We start from the raw sequence: 9,885 nt of genomic DNA on the forward strand, positions 1-9,885 counted from the left end.
AGCAGGTTGATGCAGCCTGAATTTAGTATTGTAGGAGCCTCAGCTCCTTGTCCACGAGGAATGAGGAACTTGCTTCCTGTGTCAATGAGGAAAAGGATTGCTTTTGGAAACTATTGCGGATACACTGCAGAATGGGCAAGCGTGGTTTGGAGCTTTTTGGCGACAGTGACCATAATTCTATCAAGTTCAAAGTCATTAAGATTAGATTAGATTCCCTACAGTGTGGAAACAGGCCCTTCAGCCCAACAAGTCCACACCAATCCTCCAAAGAGTAACCCACCCTCGTCTGACTAATGCACCTAACAACCATGGACAATCTAACATGGACTATTCACCTGATCTGTACATCTTTGGAATGTGGAAGGAGACCCGAGTACCCAGAGGAAATCCACACAGACACAGGGAGAATGTGCAAACTCCACACAGACAGTTGCCCAAGGCCGGAATAGAACCTGGGACCCTGGTGCTGTGAGGCAGCAGTGCTAACCACTGAGCCACTGTGCCACCCTTTACTTATAGTAAGTAAAGAGATAATGATAGAGCAGAAATTAAGTGTCAAAATAGGGGGAAGGCCAATTTTGACACCATTAGCTAGGTTAACACAGGGGGAGATAATGGCCATTGGTATTATCACTGGACTATTAATCCAGAAACTCAGCTAATGTTCTGGGGACCATGGCAGACAGTGGAATTTGAATTCAAGAATGGTTCTGGAATTAAGAGTCTAATGGTGAGTGTTAATCCATTGTTGATTGTGGAGAAAACTCATTCAGTTCACTAATAACCTTTAGAGGAGAAAATCTGTCATCATTACCCAGCCTTACATGTGACTCCAGACACACAGCAATGGGTGGTATTGTGACTCAGTGGTTAGCACTGCTGCCTCTCAGTGCCAGGGTCCCGAGTTTGATTCACTCTTGGGCAACCGTCTGTGTGGAGTTTGCACGTTCACCAGATGTCTACATGAGTTTCTGTCAGGTGCTCTGGTTTCCTCCCACAATTCAAAGATGTGCAAGCTAGATGGATTGGCCATGCTAAATTACGCATAGTGTTCAGCGATGTGTAGATTAGGTGCATTAACCATGGGAGATGCAGGGATAAGGAGATAGATCTGAGTGGGATGCTCCTCAGAATGTTGGTGTGGACTCATGGGGTTGAATGGCCTGTTTCACACTGTATGGAACCTATGATTCTATGATTCCATGTGGTTGTCTGTTAACTGCCCTATGAGCAGGAAATGCTGGCTTGGCCAGAGATGCCCACATCCTATGAATGAATGAAGGAAAGCCACTGCACCGTGGGCCAGGAGGCCATTCAGGCTGGGGGAGCACAAAGAAAAGAGGGGGATTTGATAATGAGGAGGACTGATTGCATCATTTATAAGCAGGATTGAGAGTTCTGCATGGTGTGTTGCCTGCCTGGTGCCAAGATAAGGGGCATCTCGAACCGGCTTGAAAGTATAATGGAGTGCAGGGGTGGGGGAAATGGGGGAGGATCCAGTTGTTGTGCGTGTTGGGACCAACAACCTCAGTAAAAATAGGCAAAAATATCAGGAAAGCTATCAGAAGAGAGAAATAAGAAAGAGGTGAATACAGCATCAGTGCTGAGGAACAGATTCCAGTGAATGGACCAAATAAGAGTTCGAAATATACGAATGCACTGAGTGTAAGGAATAAATTCAATAATCTGCACGCACAAATTCAAATTTAAGATTTTGCTATAGGATCAATTACTGAGACATATCTGCAGAATCATTAGGATTGGGAACTAAATATATCCGGTTAGAAGGTTCACAGGATGGACATGGGGAAATGACAGAAGAGGTGAAGCAGCTTTATTGATTAGAAACACAAAGGCTTCAATAGTGAGCGAGGTTATAATGAGGGGAAAGCATTCAGTGCAACTGAGGAGCAGAAAAGGATCTAAAACTGTAATAGATATTGTATGCACACCCCCGCCCCTTTCCCCCCACCCCCCCCCCCCCCCACCCCACACACACACACACACACACACACACTGCCAGCAGCAGCTCTGAGGTGCTGGATTGTATATATATAGAAATTAGACAAGTGTGTAGCCAAGCCAGTGTATTATTAATGGGGAAGTTTAACTTTGACTTAGATTGGGAGAGAGGCAAGCGCTCTGTCAGAAAGGTAGTGAATTGCTGCTGTGTGTCCAGAATAGTTTCCAACAGCAATAGGTCCTGGATACAACAAGGGGACAAGCAATATTGGAATTAGTAATGAATAATGAGCCAGATTTAGTTAGCAACTATTTGTGCATGAACATTTATCAAATAGTGATCATAACACAATCGAGTTCAATGTCACATTTGAAAGTGAAAAGCATGAATCAGCTGCTAGAGTTTGAGATTAAGGTAAGGGCCGACTTTAACAAGATGAGACAGAAAATCTGCTCATGGGTAAAACAACTGAAGAGCAGTGGGGAATGTTTAAAGAAATATTCAACCAGAAACAAAACCAGTTTATACCTGAGAGGGAAAAGCTCCACTTCTTCGAACAAGCAACAATGGACAATTAAAGAGATAAGGAAAAGAATAAAACTAAAAACAAGGGCTTACAATAAAGCAAATAAAATAACAGGTTCTGCTGAATGGGAAAGATACAAAGGGCCACAAAGCAGCTTCTAAGAGCCACCAAAAGGGATTCTGAAAGGGAACGTGTAAGGGAAATCAAAATCAATAAGGAGAAATGTTACAGTTCCATAAAAGGGAAGCTGGGAGGTCAGGAGCAATGTTGGTCATTAAAGACTGAAAGTGAGGGATCTTGTCAGTGACAATGGGGAGATGACAGCCATGTTAAATAAATACTTTACCTCAAGATTTGCAGTAGAAAAGGAAAAGGATTTGCCTGAAGTCCCAAAGGAATTAACAGAGGATCAGGGACATGGACTGAATAAAACTTTAATGTCAGTAAAATATCCGTAATGAGGAAATTAATGGAACTAAAGAGTGACAAATTCACAGAACCTGGATTTCCATCTGAGGGTGATAAAGGTAGTAACAGATCACAGTGTAGACACCCTGACTATAATCTTTCAGAATGATTCCTGAAGAAGGGCTCATGCCCGAAACGTCGATTCTCCTGCTCCTTGGATGTTGCCCGATCTGCTGCGCTTTTCCAGCAACACATTTTCAGCTATAATTTTTCAGAGTTCCCTGGATACAGTAGTCATACCTCTGGATTGGAAAATTGCAAATGTCACTTCACATTTAACAAGGATGTGAGAGAAAAAACAGGAAATTACAGGTCACTAAGCCAATATTTGTGGTGTGGAAATTTGTGGTTGGGATCTATAATCAAGGATGGGGGTAACTGAAGACCTTGAAAATGGTCAGTTAATCAGGGAGAGTCAGCATGGATTCATAACAAGTTGGTCACGCTGAAAAAATCTCATTGAACTTTTTTGAAGAGGATACGAAAGTCCTGGACACAGTAATGTCTATGGATGTTGCTTACAGGGACTTCCAGAGGCATTTGATAAAGTCCCATGTAAGAAACCGTCAACTGAGATAGAAATCCACAGAATTGAGGCTAAAATACTGACACACTTGGAAATTGGTTGAGTGACAGGTCATCAAAAATAGGGATAAGGGGTAAGTGCTGAAATTGGCAGGATGTAACCAGTGGTGTCCAATAGGAATGTGTGTTTATGCCTCAGTTATTTACAATATTTATTAATGAATTAGATAATGACATAGAAAGTCAGATACTCTAGTTTTCTAATGACACAAAGTTAGGCAGCATTGTAGGTAGTGTCAATAGAGTCAGAGAGTCATACAGCATTCATCCGGTGCAGTCTTTAACAGAGTATAATTTATCTTTGATAGACAACTCCTTGACCTCCATCTCTCTGTCTTACTCTCTCTCCCCTCTCCGCCCCCAACCACCCACTCCCCCATCCCCTACCCCCCCCCCACCCACCCAACCCCCCTCCGCCTCAGCTGCACAGATCTCACTTTGAATTCCACCCTTCTTTCTCTCTCCAAGCTCTATCCCCCACTCTCTCAGTTCTCCGGCTCTCTCTCTCTCTCTCTTTGAACTCCATCTCTCGCTCTCTCTCTCTCTGAGCCCCACCCCTCTCTCCATTTGAGCTGCTGGGACTCTGATCTGAGCCAATTCCAGTGAATCCCATGGATAATAATGACGGGATATTTGGAGTGTGAGTTTGATGATGGAAATGTGAACCATTGCAGCAAAGACATTACAGATGGTTTGTACAGACAGCAAAGCCCAAACCAGAGCATTGTGTCAATCAACACAGAACCAATGAAAGCTTCAATAAGAATAGTTATTAATGTGATTCTCAGAGATGTGTCATTGTTCTAGTTACAAATGACTCTTTCCCAGTGAAGGTCCATCCTGCTGAATATTGGATACAGCTGGGCTTTGGAGAAATATTGGGCAGTTGGAGTGTAATGTGGGAAGTGTGACCTTGTTCACTTTCACAACAACCATTCAAATGTGACTGGAACGTTGCTAAGTCCAAATAGCAAAACTTGCCATTGGGTATAATTTATTAGGTGTGATAAATACAGAAACTCGCTTAGTTCTAGTTATCAGTGAGCTCTTGTCAACATTCTTTTAACAAATCAATTTTTGGCAAGAACAGAAGATTGTCCCTTCACTCTGAGGCTGTGCTCTTGGGTCTTCAACTCTCCTCTTATTGGAAACATCTTCTCCATGTCCACTTGATCCAGGCCTCTCTGTATTCTGTAAGTTTCAATGACATTCCCTCTTATCCTTCTAAACTCCATCAAGTACAGAACCAAAGTCCTCAATGACTCCTCATACAAACATCTTTGTATTTTCTGAGCAACCTCACTAAATCTACCTGTTGATCTTTTTCCAGATTACAGTGTCTGAATTCTCTAATACCTCTGAATTTGTTCATCTAATAACAGGAAGTTTACTTTGGGAATTGTCCAGTTCTTTTTTGATCTCAAGCTTTTTCTGATCCCCTGCTCCATTATACTAACTACTTGAAAACCTGTACATGACTGAATGGTTCCTCAAAAACTGGGAGAGGAAATAAGGATGCTGGTTTTATGTTGAGGTTTACCTACAACTTGACAAGTAGGACACATTTTATAAAACTGCACCGCATCTTTATCCAATTTTGGCTCAGTAAAATACCTGTTTCTGGATGCCTGTGTTTTCCGAATCTCCATGTGGCCTGCCATGGGACTCTCTTGTACTATCTCCTTATGATAGCTGGGTGGTACCACTAGTCAATATCTAACCGATCATTCTTCATCTGGGGGTCCATGGGGGTGGGGGGGTCTCCACTTCCTCATCAGCCTCCACTCTGAAGGTAATAACACTATGAAACCCCTCCAGCCTCGACCTCAGTATGAGCTGACTGAGCTCATTTATTTCATTCAGGATCTGCTTTTTGGATTTGCTGTAATTAGGGACATCATAGCAAACACTCCACCTGGATTATCTTCACCCTTTCGGAAAGTTTCAGTGATCCTTTCACTTGCCTGTGGTGTCACATCAGCCCTTATTGATGGATTTTGTTTAACCATTGCCCTGGTTACCTCACACGAAGGAGAGAGACCAGGAACCTGTTCCTGTCATTGTTCTGTTTCTTGGCCCTCCTTTGGACATTCTGTAATTATCGGGGAAGCTACTGCCTTTAGTCCTGACAAATCATTCCCCAGAAGGAAATCGACTCCCTCAACAGGGAATGTTTTCCCCACTCCGACAATTACTTCTCCTGATAACAAATCACATTCCAGTTGTACCTTTTAGAATGGCAGTGGAATATATTCTCCACCAATCCCATTGATCAATACCTTAGCTCCCATTGAGCTCTGTGGAGGGAAAATCAATTCTTTCTCCAGTTGCGCCTGTATCTCTCGGTTTGGTTCTGGGTTTAGCTGAAGAAAAAGGAGTCACCATTCCTTTTAATAAAAATCCTGTCCACCTCTCATCTACCTTCCAACCTCTTACATGATTAGAGTGTGGAAACAGGCCCTCCGGCCCAACAAGTCCACACCGACCCGCCGAAGCGTAACCCACCCATACCCCTACATTTACCCCTTACCTAACACTACGGGCAATTTAGCATGGCCAATTCACCTGACCTGCACATCTTTTGGACTGTGGGAGGAAACCGGAGCACCCGGAGCAAACCCACGCAGACACGGGGAGAACTTGCAAACTCCACACAGTCAGTGGCCTGAGGCAGGAATTGAACCCGGGTCTCTGGCGCTGTAAGGCAGTAGTGCTAACCACTGTGCCACCGTGCCGCCCACTAGTGACAGAATTCACCTCCAGTCTTTTTGTTATAGTTACAGCTACAACCTGCTCTGTGGGATTGTCAGTTTGTGTTCCCTTCTCTGACTCATTTTTACTAACTCCTATAAATCCCATGAGTTTACCTCACAATTTTCAACATTCCAAACACACATGGCCCGCCTTCTTCCAAGAGAAACATTGCAGTTTCTGACCATCACTTCCACCCTCAGCAATTTCCTTCTTAATCTGAGGAGGAGTTCTCGGGCTGTTCCCTACTATCCATTCTCTCCCCTGGCTCCTTGCCTTCCTTACACTCTCCCAATTTTTTTTTTTCTCCCATTTCTGGGCCTGATGGGAATAAGGTTTCTGGATTGATCTCCCATCAGGTGACTTCTCCACCTCCTGATGCTGCTTGGCTTGTTGTGCTCTTCCAGCCTCCTGTTTATCTACTTTGGATTCCAGCATCTGCAGGGTTTTGGCTTTAATGAAGTCTATAATCATTAGCCATTCTAGCTGCTTGTCTTACTGTCATTCCCCTTGGTTCTTCTACATGAAGGATTCTAGAAGGGAAGGAAATCTTAAATTCTTCTCGAAGGATAACTTCTTTGAGAGCATTGTAAGTATTCTCAGCTGTTAATGCTCTTATCCGCCTGTCAACATTATTTTGTTGAACTCTCTTAAACTCAGTACAGGTTTGTCCAGGCTGTAAGTGTATGTTCTGAAACATCTGTCTGTATGTTTCTGGGGCCAACTCATTCGTGCTTAAAATAGCCATTTTCACCTCCTCATGATCCTGAGAACATTCCTCTGACAGGGATGTAGAAACCTCTTGTGCTTCCCAAGTTCATTTTTGCACAGGCAAGGTCCAACCTGTTTTTCCCACCTCGCTTGTGTTGCTATCTTCACTAACGATATGAAAAATGCTTCCACATCCTTCTCTTCATTGTTATAGAGTCATACAGCAAACAAACAGGCCCTTCTGTTTGTCAATGCCAATCAGTAATCACCAAACTCCATTTACCTGCACTTGGTCCGTAGCTTTCCATGCCCTGGCATTTTATGTGCTCGTCTGGATGTTTCTTAAATGTTGTGAGAGGAGCTGCCTCCACCACCTTCTCAAACAGCACATTCCATATTTATACCACCCTCTGGGGAAAAAAAGTCCTCAAAACCCCTCTAAACCACTTTTTCACACGGTGAGCTTATTCCCTCTGGTCATAGACATGTCTGACATGGGGAAAAGATTCTCACAATTGACTTTGTCTGTGCCTTTCATATTTTTGTACACCTCAATCAGATTCCCCCCAGAGAAAACAAACCCAGTCTATCCAGTCTCTCCACAGAACTAACACTTTCCATCCCAGGGAACATTCTGATTAATCTCCTCTGCATCCTCTCCAGTCCAATCACGTTCTTCCAACAGTGTCATGACCAGAAATGTGCACAGTATTCCAGACATGACCTAACCAATGCTCTATCAGGTAACAACAAGAATTCTTCCTTTCTATATTCTACACCCTGGCTAATGATGACAAGCATCCTATATGCTTTCTTCTGGTTCGGCACTCACCCATCAGCGGAAACATGTTTCCTACACTCTGGAGGCAGGAAACATGTTTCTGCTGATGGGTGAGTGCCGAACCAGAGGACACAGCTTAAAAATACGGGGTAGACCATTTAGGACAGAGATGAGGAGAAATTTCTTCACCCAGAGAGTGGTGGCTGTGTGGAATGCTCTGCCCCAGAGGGCAGTGGAGGCCCAGTCTCTGGATTCATTTAAGAAAGAGTTGGATAGAGCTCCCAAGGATTGTGGAATCAAGGGTTATGGAGATAAGGCAGGAACAGGATACTGATTTAGGATGATCAGCCATGATCATATTGAATTGTGGTGCAGGCTCGAAGGGCAGAATGGCCTACTCCTGCTCCTATTGTCTATTGTCTATTCACCACCCTGTCGAGTTGATGCCTTCCGGGATCGATGGAGTTGTACACCAAGGTCCCTTCGTTCCTCAGTACTTCCAAGGAACATAAGAACTAGGAGCAAGAGTAGGCCGTCTGGCCCTTCAACCCAGCTCTGCCATTCAATAAGATCATGGTTGACCTCTTCATGGACTCAGCTCCACATAAGACCTAAAGACATAGGAGTGGAAGGAAGACCATTTGGCCCATCGAGTCCACTCTGCTATTCAATCATGGGTGATGGGCATTTAAGGACAGTTACCCGCACTCTCCCTGTAGCCCTTAATTCATTGCAAGATTAAGAATTTATCAATCTCTGCCTTGAAGACATTTAATATCTCGGCCACCACTGCGCTCTGTGGCAATGAATTCCAAAGGCCCATAACTCTCTAGCTGAAGAAATGTCTCCTCAGTTCCATTTTACACTGACCCCCTCTAACTCTAAGGATGTGCCCACGGATGCTAGTATCTCTACCTAACGGAAACAAGTTCCCAGTATCCAACCTTTCTAAGCCATACATTATCTTGTAGGTTTCTATTAGACGTCCCCTCAACCTTCTAAACTCGAATGAATACAATCCCAGGATCCTCGGCCGTTCATCATATATTAGACTTACCATTCCAGGGCTCATCCGTGTGAATCTCCACTGGACACGGTCCAGTGCCAGTATGTCCATTCTGAGGTGTGGGGCCTAAAACTAGACACAGAGTTTTAAATGGGGCCTAACCAGAGCTTTATAACGTCTCAGTAGCACATCTCATTTTACATTCCAATCGTCTTGAGATAAATGGCAACATTACATTTGCTTTCTTAACCACAGACTCAACCTGCAAGTCAACCTTTAGAGAATCCGGGACTAGCATTCCTAGATCCCTTTGTACTTTGGCTTTCTGAATTTTCTCACCGGTTAGAAAATAGATCATGCCTGTATTATTTTTTCTAAAATGCAAGACCTGGCATTTGCTCTCACTGTATCTCTTAATTCCTTTATTGTTAAAAAAAATCTGTCTGAACTTTAAAACATTTACTGAAGTAGCATCAGTTTCTTCATTGAGTTAGGAATTTCATAGATTTATGACCCTCTGGATGAAGATATTCCTTCTCAATTCAGTCCTAAATCTGCTCCCCCTAATTTTGAGGCTAAACCCTCTTGTTTTAGTTTCACCTGCCAGTGGAAACATCCTCTCTACATCTGTCTTATCTATTATCTTTATAATTTTATTTGTTTCTATAATATTCCCCTCATTCTTCTAAGTTCCAATGAATATATCCCAGTCTACGCAGTCTCCCTTCATAAGCCAACCCCCTCAACCCCAAAATCATCCTAGTGAACTTTCTCTGCACCCCTCTAGTGCCAGTATAGCCTTTTTCAAGTAAGGAGACCATTACTGCACGCAGTACTCCAGGTGTGGTCTCATCAGCACCCTGTACAGCTGCAACATAACCTTCCTGCTTTTTAAACTCAATCCCTTTAGCAATGAAGGACAAAATTCCATTTGCCTTCCTAATTGCTTGTTGTACTGTAGGCCAACCCTCTGTGATTCATGCATAAGGACACTCAAGGCACATGCCTTTCATTGTGTATAATCTTCCCTTATTAGACCTCCCAAGTTGGATCACCTCAGAGGTATCAGGATTAAATGACATCTGCCATTGCTC

At 43.4% G+C, this 9,885-nt stretch overlaps 1 gene segment (V, D, J or C); it reads left to right on the forward strand.

Annotated features, from left to right (window-relative positions):
* The window catches only part of LOC148149232 (Ig kappa chain V region Mem5-like), a 405,056-nt gene that overhangs the window by 48,622 nt on the left and 346,549 nt on the right, over positions 1–9,885 (forward strand).

This window comes from Chiloscyllium plagiosum, unplaced genomic scaffold (assembly GCF_037043375.1).
Source record: "Chiloscyllium plagiosum isolate Xiang-an unplaced genomic scaffold, Cpla_swu_hap1 HiC_scaffold_9, whole genome shotgun sequence".
In the NCBI taxonomy this organism is placed as follows: domain Eukaryota; kingdom Metazoa; phylum Chordata; class Chondrichthyes; order Orectolobiformes; family Hemiscylliidae; genus Chiloscyllium; species Chiloscyllium plagiosum.